The sequence below is a fragment of the Microcebus murinus genome, chromosome 7 (assembly GCF_040939455.1).
Source record: "Microcebus murinus isolate Inina chromosome 7, M.murinus_Inina_mat1.0, whole genome shotgun sequence".
NCBI lineage: Eukaryota > Metazoa > Chordata > Mammalia > Primates > Cheirogaleidae > Microcebus > Microcebus murinus.
This window is the reverse complement of record NC_134110.1, coordinates 84,927,197-84,950,348: the sequence shown is the minus strand read 5'-3', so window position 1 is coordinate 84,950,348 and position 23,152 is coordinate 84,927,197. Positions and strand designations below refer to the sequence as shown.

Below are 23,152 nucleotides of genomic sequence, written 5' to 3'. Positions count from 1 at the left end.
CATGAAACTAAGTGTGTCTGGCCTCTGCTTGTAAATACCTATGGAGCCCTCACCACTGCTCTGCTCTTTCCCCTTCCCTGTAGCCAACAGTTACCCTATGCTTGGCTCTGGAAGGCTTGGGATTCTAGTCCCTCAGCCAGGCACTAGATACCCACCTGCTAACTCTAGGAATTCTCTGCTCTGAAGCACCCCACTCCCAGGCCTGTGCCTCAGTTTCCTTTCTGCTCCTCCTTATTCTTCTCAATCCTCTTCTAGAGAGACTGGAATATTCCCTAGAATTCCAAGGGCATACTTTGTTGCTCATATTTCAAGAGAAAATATCTTTGAATTTATACGGCATAGTGGTTAGCACTCACTCAATAATTCATAGACAATGGTGATGATGCTGATGATCATGATTAAATCACTTAGAATAGTCCTGTGATAATTGCTTTGAAAATGCTAGTCTTCTCCTCTCTTTAGTTGCTTACATGTAAGAGGCATTCATAGAATTTCAAAATGATAAAAGGCTTTCCTTCTTAAAAGCTTTTGACTTTCAGAGTTGCCAACGCACTAAACTTCCTTGCCTTCCACATATTTAGCTCTGTTTGTGCGGAATACTTGTCTTCCTGCTCTTCTATTCACCCCCTCTTACTTATCCTTCTGGTCTCTTCTGAATGCCACCCCTTCAGTGAAGCATTCCCTGGCCAACCTAAGGAAGGACCCTGACTTCATTCACCTTGTCCCTTTCTTTAGGGTGCTCAGTGCTACTCGTAGTAACCTGCAGGTTATTGCAGGAGGGCACCCCAGAACCCCAAGTGTGTGACTGGGGCCTTTTTCTGTGCTCTCATAGCATCCTGCATATCCCTATACTGTGCACTGTCACAAAGAACGTGCCCTTTCAAGACAGGGACTGTGTCTTTTAGCTCTGAGCCCCAAGAAATTTCTATATCCCAAACTATATCTAGTAACCTGCCCTGGCATATATTAGGAGCTTAATAAATAAAGATGAATGAATAAATGATTAGCCAATGGCTTGGAGATAGGTTCATAAGTTGTTCATCTGTTTATAACTCTTTTAATTTTCCTCTATTTTAGACATTATTCTATCTACACAAGTAACATCTAATTAATATATCACTAAATACCATATTGTGAAGCATATGGCTTGATATAAAAAATAGCTCCAGAATGAATATTGACTCAGTTTTAATAAAATGTTCTTACCTTTATTCTGTGTAGTAATTACCATGTTGAGCATGTCTTAAAACAGAGGTTTTCTTGTTGATAATAAATAATGGCTCTTGTTTAAACTTAAATTAGTTAAATGAGTCTGTGATCTATAAACCTTTTTTAAAAAGTGGCCCACAGTGGCACAGTCTACATTTATAATGAATCTAGTGAGTTGAGACACATTTTTTACTTCTGTTTATTGGGGTTTCAAGAAGGCATGCCCTATAGATCCACTCCCATTTAAAGGGAGTTATGAAATGAAATAATGTATTTTGCAGAAACTTGGATGGAATTGGAGACCATTATCCTAAGTGAAGTATCTCAGGAATGGAAAAACAAACACCACATGTACTCTCTAATAATTGGGAGCTAATCGATGGGCACCTATGGGCATAAAGAGATGTAAAGGTCATAGGAAATCAAGAAAAGGGAAAGGAGGGGGAAGGGGAGGTGGAAAAACCTACCTATCAAGTACAATGAATATCATTCGGGCAATGGGCACACTAAAATCCCTGACTCAGGCATTATGAAAGGTATCCGTGTAAGAAAAACATTTGTACTCCCTTAATATTTTTAAATTAAAAACGAAATAAATAAAATAAAGTGAGCTATTAGCACACACTAGACAAGGTGTGACCTGAACCATCCAGCCAGCATTCCCATTCTGTTTTTCTTTTGTGTAAAATGAGGATGACATCACTACTGTCATTTCCTAGCTTGGAGCAGTAGGACAATAGCCACTTGCTATAGGTAGATTCCAACGTTACTTGACTGTCATCTTCTTTCTACCTTTTACCTCACAAGGATGACATGAGAATTCACAGGAAAGATTTCGTCCAATTATTTGAAATGGATGCTACACAAATATGAATGCTCTAGCCATGTCATTGGTCAGTGAAATAATAGTCTACCAACCAGTGGAGATAGATTTTGATTTTACTTTTGTTTTTTTAAATTTAAATATCACACATTCATGTTCTCCAGTTCTAATAAGGACCTCATTATTAAGAGACTCTTTGAAGCTTAACTGTCTATTTTAAGTATACATTTAAAAAATGCTACCTTAGTTGCCTGAGTTACAGCCCAGACAGGAAGACAGGAAATGTGTCGTTCTGAATTGATTTTGTCATAAAAGTGGAAACGCTCAAAATAGACGAACCTGGTGGAGTATCTGGAGAAGAGTATGTTTGGGCCAAAGGTGCATATCTGTACCCATGGAAGGCTCCAGCCAGGCCCTTGAAGATGAAAATGTGGCTCTTCTCCATATATCAATATCATCACTATCCATCACTAACCAAACCACCTTTCAATGGGACAGTGTCTCCTTTTCTTCCTCCAATGTCCTCATCGATCAACATCAGAACCAGGCAGGTGGCCAGAATTGGAGTGGCAGTGGGGGGGGTAGTTGATGGTAGAAGAAATTGGTGCCAACCCCCAAGAAAATGACCCTCTATACCAAGCCAGCACCAGTTCTCTTGCTACCATAGAAAGGAAAAGCATCCAGCTCAGGAAGCAGTCCAGAGGAAGAACTAGGGTATGGTTCAGTTACTTGCCCCAGCATAAGGACAGTAGCAATTGTAAGTGGCCTTGGGAGGTAGGGAGAAATGGGCCTGTGCCTCCAGGCCATCTAGGGGGTTTGGAGGGAGAAGAGAACACAAGGAAAACTCACAGACTCTCTGCAAGGGTTTCTACACATCAGGGAGAGGGAAAGAGAGCAAAGCTGCATTTTGACTTTCATGAGGCTTAGGCATTTTTGCCTTTGTGGGCCCCTTCCTCCATTAAAAACATTAAAATAATGGGAGAAAATATTTGTAAACTATATATTAATGCCTTAATAACTATATAAGGAGCTCCTATAACTCAAGAGCAAAAAAACAAATGACCCAATTAAAAATTGGCAAAGGAAATTGAATAGACAGTTCTCCAAAGAAGACATACAGGTGGCTAAGAGGTATATGAAAAGATGCTCAACATCACTAGTCATAAGGGAAATGCAAATAAAAACCACAATGAGATACCATATCGCCTCAGGCCAATGAGGTTGGCTGTTATTAAATAGACAAAACATAAGTTTGGGGAAAACATGGAGAAATTGAAATGCTTTTGCACTTTTGGTTGGAATGTAAATTAGTGTAGCCACTATGGAAAACATAGCATAGAAATTCCTCAAAAAACTGAAAATAGAACTACCATATGATCAAGCAATCCCACTTCTGAGATTATAGCCAAAAGAATTAAAGTCAAGATCTTGATGAGATATCTGCAAACTCATGTGCATTGCAGCATTATTCACAGTAGCCACAAAGGCATGGAGACAACCTAAGTGTCCATCAGTGGATAAGTGAATAAAGAAAACATGATTGTCTGTTCAGAAAGTATCCAGCTATGTAATATGGAAAATGGATATTAATAATGGCTGGATACTTTCTGGACAGCCCACGTGGGGTGTGTGTGTGTGTGTGTGTGTGTGTGTGTGTGTGTGTGTGTGAGATGGAATGTAACTCAGCCTTTAAAAAGAAGGAAATCCTACCATATGTGACAACATGGATGAACCTGGAGAACATTATGCTGAGTGAGATAAGCCAGTCACAGAAGGACAAATACTACATAATTTCACTTATAGGAGGTTTCTAAAGTATTTAGATTCATATATAGAAAAGAATGATGGTTGCCAGGGGCTGGAGGGAAGGGAAATGGGGTATTGCTGTTCAGTGGGCGTGAATTTCAATTATAAAGTTCTGGAAGTCAGCTGTACAACATTGCGCCTATACTTAATACTGTCCTGTGTACTTGGTAAGATAGTAGATTTCAAGTCAGGTGTTCTTAGCACAATAATAAACTTTAAAAAATATATTAGAATTATATTTTATAATCGCATTGAGATAAAGATGACTATAACTGAGACTGAATTCACTGTTGTATGTTACTTATTGTCTTTTTTTTCTTCTGATTCTAAATGAACTTGAATTCATTAAGGGAGAACTTGAACATTCCTCATTTTACATTCTCATCTAAAAAGAAACAAGGTATCCCATAATGGGAAACAGTGGTATAGGGTAAGGGCTCAAATCTCACTTCTTCCACCTATGTATGAGCTTGAGCAAATTAACACCTCTGAGTTTCAGCTTCCTCATAAATTGTAATTATAAGGATTTAAATGAGACATTATATACAAAATACTTTGCCTACTACCTATTTCACAGCACTAAGTAAATAGTGGCTATTAATAGTATTAATAATAGCAATTTTGTGACATAGAGAAAAATGCTTTAAATGGAGTCAAAAGAGGTGGCTTCTAGTTCCGCCCACCACACACACACACACACACACACACACACGCGTGCGCACACACACGCTATGGGACCTTGCCGAATCTTAGTTTCATCACCTATAACCATATCTGCCCTGACAACCTTACAGGACTGCTAAAAGGAGCAAACAGAGTAACAGATGTAGGAGCACATGTATCGTAGCTAAAAGAGTTATATACCAGAAAATATTACCAAAGTTGAAACATTATATAAAAGGAAGTATACAATGCCTGGCACATAAAAGCTATTCAGTAATGTTTTTTGAATGAATGAATGAGTGAGTGAATGCCTCACAAAACTCCCAACATTTGAAATGCTAATCTACTAGTATACGTAATTGTGAAAAGCATTGCAAAGGCAGCCCAAGGCGAAAATAACGAATATTTCATACAAGGAGACTATAACTAATAATTCATAACTATAACTTTACCAGTGTCTTAGATTGTAGGCTTCTGGAAGATACACATTGTTTATATTTTTGTATCTCCAGTATTTCCCATCCCAGTGTGGGTATACAGTAAGCACTCAGCAGGTACTTGGAAACTGAACTTAATAGAACTTGCTCTTGTAACCAATCTTAATATCTCTTCATACTAAAATATTTTTAATTCTGCTATTTCCTCCAAACTCTTCCTTTGCTATTTGCCTCTTGAGGTAAAACTCTCACATTAAAAGGGGCTCTCAATACATTATTTAAATGAATAAATTGTCCGCTATAATTTTAAGTTTGTGTTGCTAACTGTGCAGCTAGCAGATGCTTGAGAAAATATACTTTTTATTATAGGAGGTACAATAGAATAGTTTAAGCTCCTATAGTATCTTAACCAAATCAGACTTCAAAATACCCCTGATAGTTCTTGTTAGCATGAATGGTTTCCATCATGCAAGTCTGTTACACCTTGGAGGGTAATCATGACCAAATCTAAGAGTTTCTCATTGATGGGACCAGGACTACGTGCTCTTTTCTCAGCTTTAGGAGGTGGCTTCTCAGCGTTCAGAAACTATGTGAAGATATCTCACATCAGCTTGTCAGCATCACACAGCCTGTCAAATGGTCGAAGCTATGACCACTTGCTTGTTACAATAGAGAGTGTCTTTGGAGAATTAGCACGTGGTGCATTTTGCAGAAATTGCTCCTTTCGGCAGCATCTAAGTATAAATTGGCATCTGCAGCTGTGATTGTAATTGACGAAGTTCTCAGCAGAAAGGGCACTGACCATCTTTCTCAGGCAAATAGCTCTGTTAGAAAAGCTCCAGCATTTCCCAGTCAGCCTTTAGAAGTTAAATCTCTTTACTGGCTTTCTTTGATGTGGTCTTCTACCGTTTTCTCCTTGCCCATCAATTCTAATGTTGTATCTGCAGTGCAAGAGTCCCCGGACAGCTGTTTGGGTGTTAATCAGCTTCAGTTCTGGGAAGCCTTTAGATTTCCCTTATGCGTTAAAGAGGTTTCTGTGACTCTAATCTCTGTCTTGCAAATGACTATCACCAGTAAATTGTCATGAATGGTGCATAATAGTTAATGATAGCGAGATATGTTCTGCATGGAAGAACAGCTTTTGGAAACAGAAACTTACCTTTCCATGAAAGAAGTGCATGAAGTTAGAAATGTGGTCTTCAATCTTTGCCTAACCTTCTCTTATTAGGATAAAGCAATACAACTATCAAGAAGAAAATAAGTTCTAGCACAAATCTTCTAAAATATCCTGAAGGGTTAGCTTATCTGCCTAGAACAATTTTTACATTTCTCCGTGTGGGATAGCTCTGTTCTGAATCTGTGTGAAGGGTGGTATCTACCCCAGATAAATACAGTGTCAGAATATGCGTTGTCTAATTCCTAGTGCCCCTCCATGACTGGCACATAGTAGGAGTTCAGTGAAGGTTTGTGGACTGGGGGAATCACATAGGCTCAGCTGTGCGCACAGAAGCAGCAACACCCACACTTGGCCTAGCACAAAGTCAAGTTCTCTTCCCAGGCTCCCCAGCCCAGTAGTATAACTGAAGGTCTCAGTGGTGATTTTTTTCTCCAAACTCTCATCCATTAAAATCCCCACTTGAGAGTAAACCAGAATGGTCAGCCTTCAGTGTGGTCATTTCCTCTTCCTCTGCAGAGTGGGGACCATATGGCATGCAGGTGAAGGATGCTTCATTTATTTATGGACTGCAAGGCAGCACACAATCCAAGGGTTTAGCAGGGCCAATTGGAAGGACAACATCTTAGAGTCAACATGACTCTGAAACCTGGCTCTGACACATGTCACGCAGCCTTTGATTTTAAAAAATAGCAACAGCAAAACTTCACCTAAGTTTTGATTTTGTTTTCATAATTGGACGAATGAAAGCAATGTCCCCTACCACACTGGGGTGGGATTAGGGGATATGATATAAATGACAGTCCTTGGTGCAAAGTATCTTCTCAATGAGTTTTAGCTGCCCTTCATAAGGACCTCTGGCAGGGCCAAGCTGACCACAGTGGACAAGAACCTACACCGTAGGTGCTAAGAGTGTGTCAGGAGAGTAAGGCACAAGCTGGTCTTCTGTGTTTATGTGACTGACAGCAGTGAGGAGGGAGATGATGACAGATAATGACACAGACCCGTGGTCCTACACAATGATGTAGTGGGCATGCCTGCCCAAAGACTCTTTCCATCGCGAACAAAGTGAAATTCACACGTTCCACTGTAAGTCACCGTGTGGTGCAGCTGGGGAGTGGGCGTTGCAGCAGGCAGCAGTGTCTACCCAGGTGACATCTATTAGCTCCTCTACCTTGAGGAGAACCAGAGCCTTTCCTCCTACAGATTTCAACTTCTCCCCTCCACCTATAAATAGCATTTCCTGAAACTCCCATTTTCTGATAGCAGATCCAGTGCTGCTTACAGTTTTGACAGATTTGGTATTCCATGAAATATATGTTGTGTAGTATTTTCCTTACTTCTAAAAGAAGTATCAATAGGCAAGCGTGGACTCGCCCACTCCTGCACATTCAGATCTTCAATTTAAAATAAATTAGCATTATTTCCTTTTTCTATAGGTTGGAGACTATTCTTTTCCTCTATTTTTTTCTTAATTTGAGAAGGACATAATTCTCATTTTAAAAAAAAATTTGTCTTTACCACTGTTTATTATTATTGAGGAAGAATCTTAGGTGATGTAGTTTTGTGCTAGGGACTGAACAGAATTAGTTGGAGACATTCCAAAATGTCTGAAGAGGCCTTGAAATGAGGGGTGCAGGCTTCACATTATTCCAGCCACGATGAACACTGGGGAGCCGGCGCCTGTCGCAGGACGCCTGAGAATGGTTCTAAGTGGAATTTGCCAGCAGCAGCATCCAGACTGTCAGCGAGCCTGGTTTCCACCTAGGTCTGTGTCTAAAGCCTCTGCAACTGTGCCAAATGGCAGGCAGGGCAGGCTCTGGGGCACACCACAGCCGCTGCCCCCAGCAGCTCGCCAGCCACAGCCTGGGCAGGTGCATGCAAACACCTATAGCAAGGCAGAGCAGCCGGAGGACTGGCTGAGCAGGTGATGTGTTTACATTGCAAATGAGGCTCCTGCTCCGCTGCCAGAGCCAAACAACATCTGTTGCAACCCTGTGGGGACAGAGGCCCTCATCACCTCTGTAGTCAGGGACAGGAGGGGGCTGGCCTGACTATGACACCATCTGCGTGCCAGGGCCTCAGGCCAGAAGGCCTGGCACTGGAGAGCTTAATTTCACTCCATCCAGTCTGCAACAAGGAAATAACTGTGGAACAGACTAGTAGCATCCTCATCCTCTCTCTCACTTCCCTAACCTGCCGCAACCTCAAAACAAACTCACAGCTGACAGTTTGCTGCGTTCATGAGCCCATGGAGCTTCTTTCCATCAGCGCCCCCTGGTCTCACGCTCACCTCTCCAGCCTCAGCAGCTGCTGCTTTGGAAACCGGGAGGATACTTGTCAGGGAAGCTGAGGAAAGAGCTGCTGTTCTGAGAACAATGATTGCTGGCACTGGCATCTTCTTTCACAATGGAGCACACACGCTCGACCTCCTCCTGGGCCCTTGCTGGTAGCCAAGGTTTCCCCGCAACAAGGCCCAGATGATGGATGATTACCCTGAGCAAGGAGAGAACAAGCACGTCTTCAGAATGAAGACAGGGAAACCACATCTTCTCTTCCTCACACTCCTCTGCTCTCATCCTGCCCTCCCCTGCCCCTCCAGGTGCGGTCCAACATCAGCACTACCTGCATCTCAGACCTAGCCATGCCTGCAGTATCAGAACCCTCATTTTAACAAGACACCCCCCCCCAGTGATTCAGATGCAAGTACAAGTTTGAGAAGCCCTGATCTGAGTCCTATGTTAATATCACATGTATAATTATTTTATATTAACACCAAGTAGAAGGAAATCTGTGCTCATTCCAAATCTTAAAAGAGAAAGGAGGTGCTCAAACATCTGCAGACAGAAAAGCCCTGCATAGCAGTTAGCTGTTAATATTAGCAATCTTACTCATAGGTCTGGCTACCTTTGCCCTGTCTCTAGCTCAGAGAGGGAAGAAGGGAAAAGAGCAGCGTGTGTGGCTGCTTGTTAAGCAACAGCCCACCCAGACAACGGCGAGGGAGCAGTTCCTCTGCCATCTGCCGCCTGCCCATCCCTCCGAGCAGGGGGAGGCCCTGGCCCTCTCGGCCACCTTCTGCTGCAACCAGAAAAGAGCCAGTGAAAACCACTCGGAACTTCCCTGTCACTCAAAGGCCATTAAATTTTTACAAGATGAAAAGTACTTTTTCCAAAAATAAAACTCAGAGTTATCATTTCAGTAGGCTGGGGAAATGTACAGTACCTTTTTATAACTGCAAATAAGACCAGTTCTGTAACAATTCTAAATTTCTTCTGATTCTGCAATCTTCTCTCTGTAGCAAGAAAAAAAAATGTGGTAAAGTGACCAGGTGTTATTTAGATCCTCCGTGCACCGTGGGCCTGCCCGGCGGTGGGCATCGGGTTCCCTAGACACCGTGCCTGCACTACAGGGGCGCGGGTTCTGGATACAATGGCACAGTGTTGTAACTGTGGGCCTGGTGACCTCTCTGGCCCTGTGATAAAGGAACTGAAAACCCAGGTAGCTTCAGGGGCTACCCATGGAATAGTGAGAGTGTGCAGGGGATAGTGTGCAAAAGACAGAGTGCAGATGAGATCAGAGTTCATCCATCGGTGACTGCCACGGCTCCTTCCAGCTCGTTCAGTGGTCTTGTTTGGATTTCTCAAAGCTGTGTGTGTGTGAGTGTGTGTGTGTGTGTGTGTGTGTGTGTGTGTGTGTGTGTTCATCACTGCCCTGAAGCTCCGGGTGAGCCCTGGTCCTGACATTCCGGCAGCCAGGCTGTCCCTGTGAGTTCTGAACCTGAGGAGGGTCTGCTAGCAGAACTCCTCGAGGAGAGTCTTGCTGATTGGTACTGTGGTTGCTGTTTTGTGCTACATAGTATCTTAAGCTATGTTCGAATTATTTGAAGTGTTTAAAAACAGAAAATGTTGCATCCTTTTTTAAAAATCCAGAAGATAAGGGAATTTCCAGAAAGAAAAAGAAGTCCAGATTTCTGGCTTCCTTTGAATTGGAGAATCTGACGGCACTCACCCTCATTTCCATGTGCCCACAGTCAGCTACAGCCGTGGCCTCTTTAGATGCCTTCTCCAGGCCGTCTCCCCTCCCCGGAGTCTTACACCTGCCCACGCCTCGCTCCTGAAGACTTACCCTCCTGGTCCCAAAAGGCATTTACATTCTCAACCCTTTTTGCGGTTTGATGTGAAGCTGGGTTCCCAGTCTCTGCCAGGCCAGATGGCTGAGAACATGGCTGGGAGGAGGGTCCACTTCACTCGGTTTACAAAGCACTAAAATGTTTCCTTATCTCAGAACATCAGATTTTAAAACTAGGAATGCACTGAGAAGAAAAGGAAACAACGGTGTGTTGAAACTACATGGTGGTTATTTAACGGGGCCTCAGCCCCCAACGAGCATCTGACTGTGGTGTGACTAGCAGTGTCTCCGTGTGGGTTCCTGTCGTTGGCATTCCTCCTTTGAGCATCTCTCTGGCTCTGGCTGCTCCTCAGGAACATTCTACCCTCCCCTGCCCTGTGCTACCTCGTGTGGTCCCTTCCATCCTGCTGGCCTGGCCGCGAGGATGCTCTCGGTCTTGCGGCTTCCTCAGTGCCTTCTTGTTGCTGCATTGGTTGCTGCATCTCACTTTCCTTGTATAAAAGCAACTCATTTGTTGCTGTTCCTTTATTTCAATTTTTTATCAGGAATGATTTCAGCTCTCTAGAAGAGAACTGAGAACAGCATAACTCATCGACTTCCCAGCTTTACTGAAAGCTAACACTTCACCACACTGCTCCAGATTGTTTTTCCTAGGGAATAAAATAGGACTGTCCAAGTACAGGTAAAGCTCCCCAGGTAGCCTTCCCCATCTGATTCTCTTCTCTAACTTTCCAGACGTTAGCAGCAGCCTAAATTATCTTTCTCTCTCCCATTATTTTAAATACATTTTTTAGACTTACCCATTTGATACGGTTTCATTTTTAAGTGTTACATGGTGTTCCACTGTGAAATACACCATGATTGATTTAGTATTTTCTTTTCTTGATGGAAATATGGAATAAATCATTTCCGATATTTGGCTGTCACCGACAATGCTGCAATGGATGTTCCTATATCTGTCTTCCTACGTGCACGTGCACAAGACTCTTTATACACCCAGAAGCGGAATTGTATGTCACAAAGGCAGCACTTTTTTACCTTTATTTTATTGCCAATTCTTCTCCAAAATGATTGCATTGCTTTAGCTCTCTCCAGAGCAAAATATGAGAATATCCATTCATCTTCATCTTTTCTATATTAATACTTGGCATTGTGGAGGCTTCTAATTTGGTCCATTGCGTGGGTGAAATTACATCTTGACATTGCTTAAATTTTTGTTTTTTGATTACTGATGAGGTTAAGCATTTTTTCATGTGTTTTTAGATCAAGAGCACTTCACATACCATAAATTGCCTGTTCACTTATTTTGCCCATTTTTTTTTATATTGGGCTGTTTTATTCATATTGATTTATAGGCATGCTTTTTAATTCTAGTGACAATCATTCTAAGGCTATATGCGTTACAGATGTTTTCGTGTGTGTGTGTGTGTGTGTGTGTGTGTGTGTGTGTGTGTGTGTGTGTGGTCTTTCGTTTTATAGGAGTTTTGAATTTTAACATAGTACAATTTGTTAATATTTTCCTTTACAGCTAATGCTTTTTATGTCATGTGTAAGAAATGTATCCCTACCTTGAGATCATAAATACATTTTCTTCCATTATTTTCTAAAAGTTTTCAAATTTTACTTTTCACATTTAAATAATTGATCCCTGTGGAATTTGTGTGTGTTGGGAGATAGGGCTTTATAATTTTCTACCTTTATTGAATATTTTATTTTTTCCACACTGATCTGCAGTACACTGTCAACATATATGTATTTTCATATATGTTTGGGGATGTTTCTAGGCTTTCTGTTCTGTTTCATTGGTTCTTTTTAATCTATCCTACAGCAAGATTGCATGTCTGAATTACCAAGTCTCTGTAGTAATAAGTCCCACTATCTTTTGTATTTCAAATTATCTTAGCTCTTCCTAACCCTTCGGTCTTCTATATGATCTGTAAGATAAGCTTGTCATATGTCATGAAAATCTGTATTGGAGATTTCAGTTGGAATTACATTACTATAAGTTAGTTTGAAACTTTGTTTTAATGCTCTATCTTTTATCAAGTAAGGAAGGTTTTTCTACTTGCAGTCTGGTTAGAATTCTTAATCCTAAATGAGTATTGAATTTTATAAAATGTTTTAATGTCTACTGATATAATCATATGGTTTATGAAATAATCTCCTTTGTAATATATTTCACTGATAGATTTTAAAATATTAAACTATACTTGCATTCCTTGAATAAATACTCATTGGTCAGACACACTGCTGAACTAATTGGCTAATATTTTATTTAGAAAGTTTTCATTTATACCTATTAATGAGATTAGCCTGTAATTGTTTTGTACTTTCCTATTCACTTTAGTTATTAGCCAGATGAGTTAAGTAGCTTTCTCTTTTCCTATTCTCGAAAATAGTTTATATAATAAATGGATTATTTGTTTCTAAAGATAATGTTAAGCATCTTGTATAAAACCATTCGAGCGTTGTGTATTTTAGGTAAGCTTAGCCTTTTGATTACTGATTCAGTTTCTTTAATAGTTGTTGGTATATTTATACTCTCAACTTCTCCTTGAGTCCTTTTTTAAATTATTGTATTTTCTAGGAAATTATCTATTTGATTTTAGTATTCAACATTATTGGCATAAAGGTATATATCATATTATGATTTTTAAAGAGTTCTACAGTATCAGTAGTTATATTCCCTTTTTAATTTCTATATTTTTTCTATTGCTGTTTCTACCCCTCCATTCTTTCTTTCTCTTGCCTCTCTTACTTTCTAATTTACACATACCATCATAATGCTTAACTCTGAACAGTAATTTCTTGTGCTATGGTTTTAAAATTATAATTGATTTCTGAGTCAGTATGTAGGGCTGTTTCTAAATATCCATGATTTTAGGTAGAATGTGACGCCAGAAAGACTGTCTCCTGATATCATAATCTACTCTTTTCCAAGGCATTTTAATCTATTATTTTCCAAGGCATTTTTCTAATTCTGACTAAAGACATCAATGTTGCAGCTTTGAGTATAATCAAACCCTCCCCCTAACCCTGGGACTACTAAACTAGCAGCTCTGGAAGAAAAACAAAACAAAACAAAATAAAATTAATTTTTTCCTGCCTTCATACCCCACAAATTAGTTTTTCCCGTATCAGAAATGATTTTAATTGCTCAATTTTATATATTTAGAGATGATGTTTAGCTCAAACTTATTTTTGAAAATATATTCCCTTTTTAGATAGTCTCCTATGTACACACTCCCGTGTGTAACTTCAAAGAAAGCCTGTGAGTTCCTTGCTGGCCTCGGGACCTGGGTACGCCGCACCGTCCCCCGGCCTCTCATTAGCCCTGTTGTGCATTTATCACCTTCTAGAATCCGTGGACTTCTTCCCCCTCAAAGCCCCTGACACTTTTCTATTTTCCTAAAATCTGTTCTGTCTTAGTCTCTCTCTCTCTCTCTCTCTCTCTCTCTCTCTCTCTCTCTCTCTGGCTCTTTCTCTCTCTCACTCTCTCTTTCCTAGACACTATTAAGAAAACCAAGCCACACAGAAAGAAGGGGACAAAAAACACAGCGTTCCTGTGACAGTCTTCTGGCTCCTGTCCAAAAGTTTTACTTCGAAAAGTTCCCTCCTTCTTCCCTAGACATTCTGTCTCCCCCAAGCAGTTAGACATAGAGCCTCTTTCTATCTGGGAAACATCCATCATCACCATCTACTTTTCTCTGGTCAGAAAGAGATATTTTCTCCAAATCATGTTCCTTCAGGAAGGGAGCAGAGCTGCCTGCACCCCTGCGCTCATTTGGCTTGTCCCTAAGAAGCCTAGAGCTGGCCTCAGCCCTGGATGATTTCCCCTGACACTGCCCCTGGCAGTGACGTTCACAGGCTGCCTCAGAAAGTTTCAAGTAACACAGACTCTTTCAGCCAAACAAAATAGCAGCGATTTCAACAGATCATCAGCTACTTTCGTCGCAGTGGCAGCTGGCACATTGTGAACACTCAGTAAATATTAATCAATAGCTATCCAGTGGCACTGAAGAGAGACAAAAGAATAACCCAACGGCTCAACCAAGGTCACATTAAACAGTCACTGCTGGGACCTAATTTTCAAGGGATGCCACACATTTCCCCCAGCTAGGGAGACTCGGGCCAGGAGAATCTGCCCAATGCCAAAAGCATCTAGCTTCTGTGTGCCAGACTCTAGGACAAAGGACATTTTCTGTTTCTGGTTGAGCTGTATTAGTGAAAGCAGATCACTGAGGATACACTAAGCCAGTTTCATGAAAATTTTCTATAAGTGTTTTCTGAGTCCTCAAGAGAGGGAGCTGAGTTAGATCCTTACTGTGGACCCTGAAATGAACCCCCAGTGTTAGCAAATGCCTCGTTCCACTTCAGAATGGCCTATTTGTCTAATTAATACATTAGACATTAATGCATTAATACAAATGCAACCAAACATCACATCAGTTTTCTATAACTGAGAGTTGGTCATGATGGCAGTGGATCTTGAGTATTTAGTGAACAACCTTCCAAAAACTAAAACAAGATGCAAAACATTATTTAACAATGCAGATTACCAAAATACATAATAGATTTAGTCTACCAGTTGCATAGGAGAGGGCCTGCCATGGTTCCTGATTTTCTTGGATCTCCCAGATTGTTTCAAACAATCACAGTAAGGGATTCTCAGAAGATGGGCCCAATCTCTAGCCAGGAATGGGAAAAGGGCTTCCCATCCAGAGCCACTGTATAAACTGGCTCAGTGGATTTACCCAGGCCCCTACACTCAGGAGGAGCTGCAGTTTCCCAGTGATGGGCTTATTTCCAAGGCAAACTGTTGCTGCCAGAGATATTTCAAGGCTCTACTTTCCTAAGTGCTTTATATCTCTGACCTAACTACTTATCCCAATTGGTCTTTTAGTCCCCTCTGTCCCATGCCACCCACAGGCAGTCCCCAACTCAATCCTTTCTCAACTCCCCTCATTCAGTCCAGTACAGCCCTGAAACCCAGGTGGAGGCCAGGGCCCTATACCTCGTCTCTGCCCAGAGGGAGCTTGGAATGTGACTAGGCCTGGTGGTGTGAAGACACCATCACAATCCTCTTCAGCCTGTTCCCTGGCTCCCCAAATTGCACTACTTGGAAGATACACCCAATACACATAGCCTGCCTTGTACCACTGTGTATCTTGCCTCCCCAAGATTTTAAGCTCCTTAAGGAAGAGCCTTACCACTTTAATCAAGTGTTTTAGACATAGTCATCTCATAGTAAAGATTTCTTGATTGATTTCCAGTTAGTTAATTTTCTTATCTACCTATAATCACAGTCATGATCATAAAAGATATAGTTTTAAAGCAGCTATTAAGACTTTGCTTTTAATACATAAAATTCATGGAGGACCAAGGATGAAATAAATTTCTTAAGCCTTTGACTCAAGCTGACTATTGCTTTTGACCCAGCTATACATTTTAAAATAAAAAAAATTCCATAAACATAGAGGTAAATTATAGCTAGCACCTTGCCATCACTAAAGCCTCAGATTTGAAAAACAACCAAAATTAAGCTCCCGGTTCCTCAGTAATAGAGGCTTATGTTACGATTCCCCTGTAAGACAATGGAACATAAACTGCTGCTGCCTCTCAGCAGAGGGGAACATAAACGGGTCTCTCTCCTTCATAATTATTTTATTTAGAAGACACAGAAGAGACATATAGAAAAATACCAGCACAAAGAGTACAGGGAGAACTCATTTCTTGGAGCAGATTTTAAATGAATTAGAAATGTATTTTGCCATCTGCTACTGCTACTGCTCTTATGAAATTTGGGATTCACAAATTGCAGTTTGTATAACACTAACTCTGGGACTCAGAAAATCTACTGTAGGATCTGTAGCCTGGAGGAAATGTTCTAGATTGCTTCTGAAAGCTCTTCAGCACGATATAGAGCACCCCCTCGGCAGGGCTTCCCCAGCATCTGATAGGCAGCAGCCCATGCTGCTTAGGGGAGAGGGGTGATGCTGGCTGCAGGGCACCGGGTACCGTGCCACGTTTCATGGCTGAAAATCCTTTGCAACACGTCACCGTCACTGTTACTACTGTCAGCGTCACCGAACGTAGCAATCTTCATCATACAGCTCAAAAGACATACTTACAGAGGCTAATAACATACGATCCCAGGACACGAAGGGATAAGGTAGGAATTTAAACTAAAGGTACATTTTCACACAGCCACACTCAATGAGGAAAAAAGGCATCTCCCTGATGAAACAGCAAAAAAATAAAACACACAAACAGTAAATGAAATGGAGTGCTAAATGTGAATGCAAAACTCTTAGCACCCAAATAAGCCCCAATATTTTTTCATCTTCATTTCTAGACTTGGAAAGAGGAAGGAGAGGGATAGAGAATGCACATGTTCTCTAATCCTCTGTCAGAGTTTCAATTTTAGCTTTTACAGTTCTAGACCATTCACAGTAGCAAAGTTGACTCCATCTACCTAAATAAAAGCACCTTGGAGTCATTCCACTCATTCTTCCAATAGTACCAGGTACCAGAACTATAAATGAAAAGACGAAGCACTGAGGAGCTTTGCAAGTCTGAGGACTGGGGAGGTCACTGTGACTTTGCCGTGACCCAGCTTTAATGCGGGAAGGGATGGGTGTGGCAGGGGCAACAATGCAACTCTGCTGCTGTGCAGACACAATGCAAGTAAATCTCAACCCCAAAACATAACCATATTAAGTTCCTTGTTCCTCAGTAATAGAGGCTTATCTCATGCCTATCTGGTTAGACTATGGGACATGAGCTGCTGCTGCCTTCATACAGTGTTCTTTCTACCTGTGATATTTATTAAGGGCCCTTCTCTAGTCCCACCACACTAACCTGAAACTACTGCCTCACCTACTCCCTACCAGTCACCACAGCCATCAACAACGTCAACCTTATGGAGGAAGAAGTGGATGTGCATGAACTTTGAACTTCTGTTTTCTATAGGGGCCATTATTTTATTTAATCCTCACTATAACCCCATCTTCCAGATGAGAACACTGAGGCTCGGAGAAGTCAGATAGTGCCAATATCAGAGAGTAAGAAGTGAAGGAGCCACCCCTGACCTCAAAGTCCATGTGCCTTCATCACAGGGCACTGCTTCCACTGCTTTTGCCCATAAATAATTGTAAGCAATAATGATGGAGGTAGTCCTGTTGCTGTCCACTCAAGTTGAGACTCTTTAGTGTAGATTGCAATCTGGGGCAGAAAATTAACTTTCAACAATGGTGGCTCATTTGCATGTGTTTTAGGACTGCATTGGGAGAACCCTCAGGAATACTAAGCATAGTTCTCCCATGGGAGAACCTTGGCACAAATCCCATCATCCTCAGGGCCAATGAAGTTATGTAGGGGAAGACTGAATCTGCATGCTGACACATAAGTCAACACGGGCAGTGACCTGGTTTGTCTCCTCTCCATTCACATCCTGCCAGGCTAGAGTGTCATCTCTAAAAGCTATTGAAATGGAGCACCAGTTTCCTATTTTGATACAAAAATCTTAGTGGGTTCTAAAACCACATGCTGCTTATGTGTTTTAGTGGAAAATAAATTTGCTTTCCTGGCAGTGTAAAGACTGTGGTCATGAGGCAACAGTGGCAGAAGCACATTCCAGGGATGTAGATGGAGAGCTGGAGATGATAATGTTTACCGTGTAAATGTGCAGTGTAGCCGTAGGTGGTGCAGGATGGGTTCCATAAAGTTCCATCTCTGTCTTCAAAATTATCATACATGCTTATGTGGTGAGATTTAGAGAAGGAAGATTAATAGCAAAAGGACATGTTTACACAAGTGTAAAGGGACAAAGTTCCTATGATGAAGTTCTCCAAAATGGTAACTATCCAGCTTAAATTACAGAAGAACCACCTCCTTTTCAATATGCATATCAAGAAAGCCAAGAATGAAAATTCAGGCAACCTGGGTGGGGTCTTGTGATCCCTTTCAGTACTTAGGTATAGCAGTTAAATGCAGACAGAACTTAGAAGAATAAATGATTGATTGCATGAATGACTTCATTCATTCATGTTTCCTAAATCTTTGTATTGTAGAACATTTTCTGAGACTTCACTAAAGCTGTATATGAGCCAGACAGAGGGGATGATGCTTCAGTTTAACCTAAAGGAATGCTTTGGCTAAAAGTACCTTGGGATTTTTTTCCTTTTAAAGAACAATAATCCCTCAGGAATTATCACATCACTCTCTATCATCTATCAACTCTTATTTTTTAGCGTAGATAATTTAACCGAGTGTCATCCTTGTAACGGATGACTGGTCAAACGAGGGTTTTGATAGGCTCTGAGTAGAGAGGAGAGAGTTCGGCCCCTGGCCAGTGGATCTGAGGTGTGGGCACAGGCTGAGCAGCCAGAGCAGCTGGGACAGAAGGTGCGCTAGAAGATGGGAGAAACCAAAGACATCATTTCAACCCTCTCTGTTTTGCTCCATTGCACTGTCAGTGCTCCCTGAAGAAACAGCAAGACAGAAAACCTGAAAGTGCACCCTGAGCTTTATTTAGGCTGCTCATTTTAAACTCCTCTTCCCCTGAATATATCAATTTATTCAAATTGCTGTTTCCCCACTGCTGGGCTCTCATCCCTGCGGTGCAGCACACTCACCGTGATCCCCGGTAAGAAGGGAAAGAGAACAAGGGTGATGTGGGGGGGGGGGCGGTCCAGAATCAATGACCGTTGGAAGGGCTCCAAGTCATGAAGAGTGGCAGGAAGGAGCTTGCACTTGGGCCACCACCCACGAAAGGTCAAAAATCTCCTCTTTAGCAATTTAAAAGGCCTTGGTACAAACATCTAAGCCTACTCATTCTGCTTTCCTGTTCTTTATGTAGAAGAGCTGGCCATTTACTGTGTACCAGCACATGCTGGGTGTTTCAAAGCTATCGCCTCATTGAAGCCCCAACAGCCTGAAAAGTTGGCCAACAAACTGTACCTGTTTTCGTAGATGAGGAATCTGAGGCTCCCAAAGTTTCTACAGCTTGCTTAAGGTTTCTGTCGCTGCACAGTGGCAGAGCCAGGATCTGAGCCTGTCTATGAGACTCCCAAGCTTACAGCTTTTTTTTCCTTCTCCTGTACCCCTTCTTATCCTAATTCTACATCTCATTCAATTCTTGTTTAGTTTTTTTCTCAATCCTCTATGAAAACTGTTACCTGTGGAAATTTTTCTACCACCTTATATCTCTGAACATACAGCCATTAGGTTGTAAATTAAATTATATTACTGTTCAAACGAGGATGCAAAATGATCTTTAAAAGCAGCAAATGTGCTTAAGAAAATGGCCATGATAACATTTCACTTCTGAAACTATGAGCTTTGCAGTGTCAGCTGATCAACCCTCGGGAATATTTAATGATTTTTGTCCCGGGCTACTGCACAGCCAGAAAATTTGCTTTGACCTTAGGATGATGAATGTGTGTGATTTAGATTTGAGGACTGATAAAAGGAAGGAGGTTTATGCAAGATGACAAAAAACAAGGCGGCCATGACTTGGTGTGATTTGCCAGTTATGAAGAGATTCTGTTTGCTTTTGTGATAGATTTATCTGCCCTGACATTTATTCTGCTTATTAAAAAAATTCACACTCATCAGTTTGCTCTCTGGTCATGATAAATATATTTCATGTCCCAAGTTCTATTACACTAAATTTATTTTTCATGCTAGCATGGGGCAAAAAAATATACCTTTGATTTGTTCTTTCCAACTCTGAGTGTTTTATTGCCTAGATTTTATGTATTTCATACTTCTAATGATTTTACTTGCTTTTCTGGGACTTCTATCTACTTTAACACAAAATATCCCACAATATTAGTAAGCACTATTGAGACCTGAAATTTAACCATAATCCCTTTCACAAAATAACAGTAGCACTAAATGAGCTGTGCAAAGTGTTTGTTATATATGCATCACCTTCTTCAATCTTCTTGTATATTGCCCATCAAAATTAGTTGAAACAACTAAGATTAAAGCAACTCATCATTATTATTCCATCTTTTTTGGGGGGGTGACACATAGCATATGACACAGAGAGAATTGTGGCTTAGGTAGCATATACACACAGCAAAATGCCTAGCCTGTTTCTTTTTTCAATACAGATGTTTGTTGTTGTACAAACTCAAAAGCCATATGGTTTGATTGAATTGATTTGCTATATGAACATGGAGCAGAAATATTCACAGAGAACAGAATAAATGTCATGATATTGTAAAATCAGTTTTGAACCCAGAGGTGTGCCAACCAAAATGATACAAAGTCATATATAAACCCAATTGTCCATTCTTTCATGCCACCCCTAATTACTAAGCCCCTGCCCTCTGCCAGGCACTGGTCTGGGCACAGAGGATACAGCAGTGAGCCAGACTGACACTTGCCTTGCTCTCTTGGAGCTAATTAACTAATTATGAGAAAAGTCTCAGAGTGATGAGTGCTATACCAGGAATTCAAAGAAAGGGTTGGGGTAGATGAATGATGAAGGTTTTAAGGGGAGGGACACAATTTGATTTAGATTTTGTTTTTAAGTTTTAAAAGTTTAAGTTAGATTGTGACTATACTAATTCTTTGAATAGAGAGCTTGTGAATTGCACGTTGGTTATATCAGATTGATGACATCACGTCACTCCTCACTTCACTTTTCTCCTTGCAGAGTGACCCACATTTGATACTTTCATCAGTCGTGTCAAGCCCTTTCTTGTAAGGCACCCAGGGCAGCATCATCCTGGCCAATTCAGCCTCCATTTGCCAGTAGCCTGACATGTGATTCGGGCAGTTCTCCATCACTTTCCATAAGTTGGTGAAATCCTGCCTCTTTATCAAGAATTTTAATTTCACTTTAAAATAGGTTTGCGTTGCACATTTCAGATCATCCGGACACTCTGTGAGGACATAGGCATGACAGTTTGAATGGACTTCAGAGTGAAGGAAGGGATGTTTGAGAAGTATTGTTAAGTATTCAGATTAGCATTTTCATGTTTTGTTTCCCTAGATCCCTTATCTGCAGAGACTGAGATAATAAATACTTCCATGATCCACTAGTCCCTGCCCCTAAGGCCCTTAGAAAGTGGTTGAAACAAAGAGATCAACAGTCAGGAAACCATCAATGAACAAAACAGGTTGATACTTATTAGTCTTCTATTATGACAAATGTGATAGGCAGAACAATGGGCCCTTAAATGTGTCCATATCTTAATCCCCAGAACATGTTGATACATTATGTTATATGTTAAAAGGAAATTATGGTTGCAAAGAGAATTAAGATTGCTGATCAGCTGACCTTAAAATAGAGAGATTAGCCCTGATTATCCAGGTGGGCCCATTGTCATCACATGGAGATATATATATATATATATATATATATATATATATATATATATTTTTTTTTTTTTTTTTTTTTTTTTTTTTTTTTTGAAACAGAGTCTCACTTTGTTGCCCAGGCTAGAGTGAGTGCCATGGTATCAGCCTAGCTCACAGAAACCTCAAACTCCTGGGCTCAAGCAGTCCTACTGCCTCAGCCTCCCAAGTAGCTGGGACTACAGGCATGCACCACCATGCCCAGCTAATCTTTTCTATATGTATTAGTTGGCCAATTAATTTCTTTCTATTTATAGTAGAGACAGGGTCTCACTCTTGCTCAGGCTGGTTTCAAACTCCTGACGTAGAGCAATCCGCCCGCCTCGGCTTCCCAGAGTGCTAGGATTACAGGTGTGAGCCACCATGCCTGGCCTATCACATGGATCTTTAAAAGTGGAAGAGGGAGTCAGAAGAGAGTCCTAGGAAGATGCCTAACTGTGGAAGAAAGGCCTAGAGGAATGCAGCATTGCTGGCTTTGAAGATGGAGGAAGGAGACCATGACCAAAGGAAATGGATCATCTTCTAGAACCTCCTAAAAGGGACACAGCCCTGTCAACACACCTTGATTTTAGCCCAGTGAGATCCACATCAGGCTTTTGAACTGTAAAACTGTCAGAGAATACATTTATATTGTTGAGTCAATAAATTGGTGTTACAGCAGCAATAGAAAACTATTACAACAGAATAAAGTTCCACATTATGGAGTAAATTAGGAAGTGCAAGAAGTGAGAGAGGTGAACTCAGGGTCGCAGGCTCAAGGTTTCACAGAAGAGACAAAAAACCTGTCCATAAAACCTGTGATAGAAAACCTTCTGCAGAAGATAAGATAAAACAAAACTCTTAATGTCTTTGGGACCAACACTCATGACCAGCAGCCTGCCTGAATTAGTACAGGAGACAAGAATGTTTTTGACTGATTTCTGTATAAATTAAAAAATATTTGGGCTAATTAACATGGCTGCTGATTAGGGCTAGATTTTGCTCCTAATTTTGAGAGTCTATATTTCATAACCATTTAAGTTGTCATTTACAGCTCATAAAATTAGCAGGGCATAATATCCTTGAGCTTTTATTTTTTCAAGTTTCCAAAATAAGTTTCTGTAAACTTCCTTGGATCTTTGAGTGGAGTTATGATGAAGCATTATCTATATACCCTGGCAGACTTTTGTTTTGCTGAATGTTCCAGACTAAGAGAAAGTTAGCTCAAGAAATCCTCTTAAGTGGCTATGGATATTTAATAAGCTTGATTCTTGATGACAAGTCTCAGATGGTCCCTCTTCCAAAAAGTCCACAATGTCCCTGTTTGTCCGTTATATAAGCCAGTTAGGGGAGGATGCCATCACCTGTATTCCTGCTGGGAATTATTGTGGGTTTGACATTCATCTCTCTCTAAATTTTCTCCTCCCTTTGGGCAAATGCAATTCATATCTTTCACCTTTGTTTCCATACAGCTGTGAGCACCGTATCTTTTGTAAAGTCAACACTAAATGATATTTCATGAATTAATAAATGAGGCATCCTAATTATAGCAGAGCAAAG

At 40.9% G+C, this 23,152-nt stretch overlaps 2 protein-coding genes and 1 long non-coding RNA gene across 3 annotated transcripts in view; 2 read left to right on the top strand and 1 right to left on the bottom strand.

The window, feature by feature from the left end:
* Window positions 1-23,152, top strand: part of KCNB2 (potassium voltage-gated channel subfamily B member 2) — a 389,784-nt gene that overhangs the window by 325,651 nt on the left and 40,981 nt on the right. The gene's annotated exons all lie outside the window — the stretch shown is intronic.
* The window catches only part of LOC142871946 (uncharacterized), a 62,590-nt gene that overhangs the window by 9,313 nt on the left and 30,125 nt on the right, over window positions 1-23,152 (bottom strand). Inside the window, exons 3-4 of the long non-coding RNA XR_012920200.1 lie at window positions 9,335-9,404; window positions 8,406-8,608 (exon numbers count right to left, since the gene is read on the bottom strand). This is a non-coding gene — a long non-coding RNA (uncharacterized LOC142871946). The remainder of the gene's footprint in view (window positions 1-8,405; window positions 8,609-9,334; window positions 9,405-23,152) is intronic.
* Window positions 1-23,152, top strand: part of LOC105863814 (histone H3.3A) — a 143,802-nt gene that overhangs the window by 109,407 nt on the left and 11,243 nt on the right. The window lies entirely within an intron of this gene.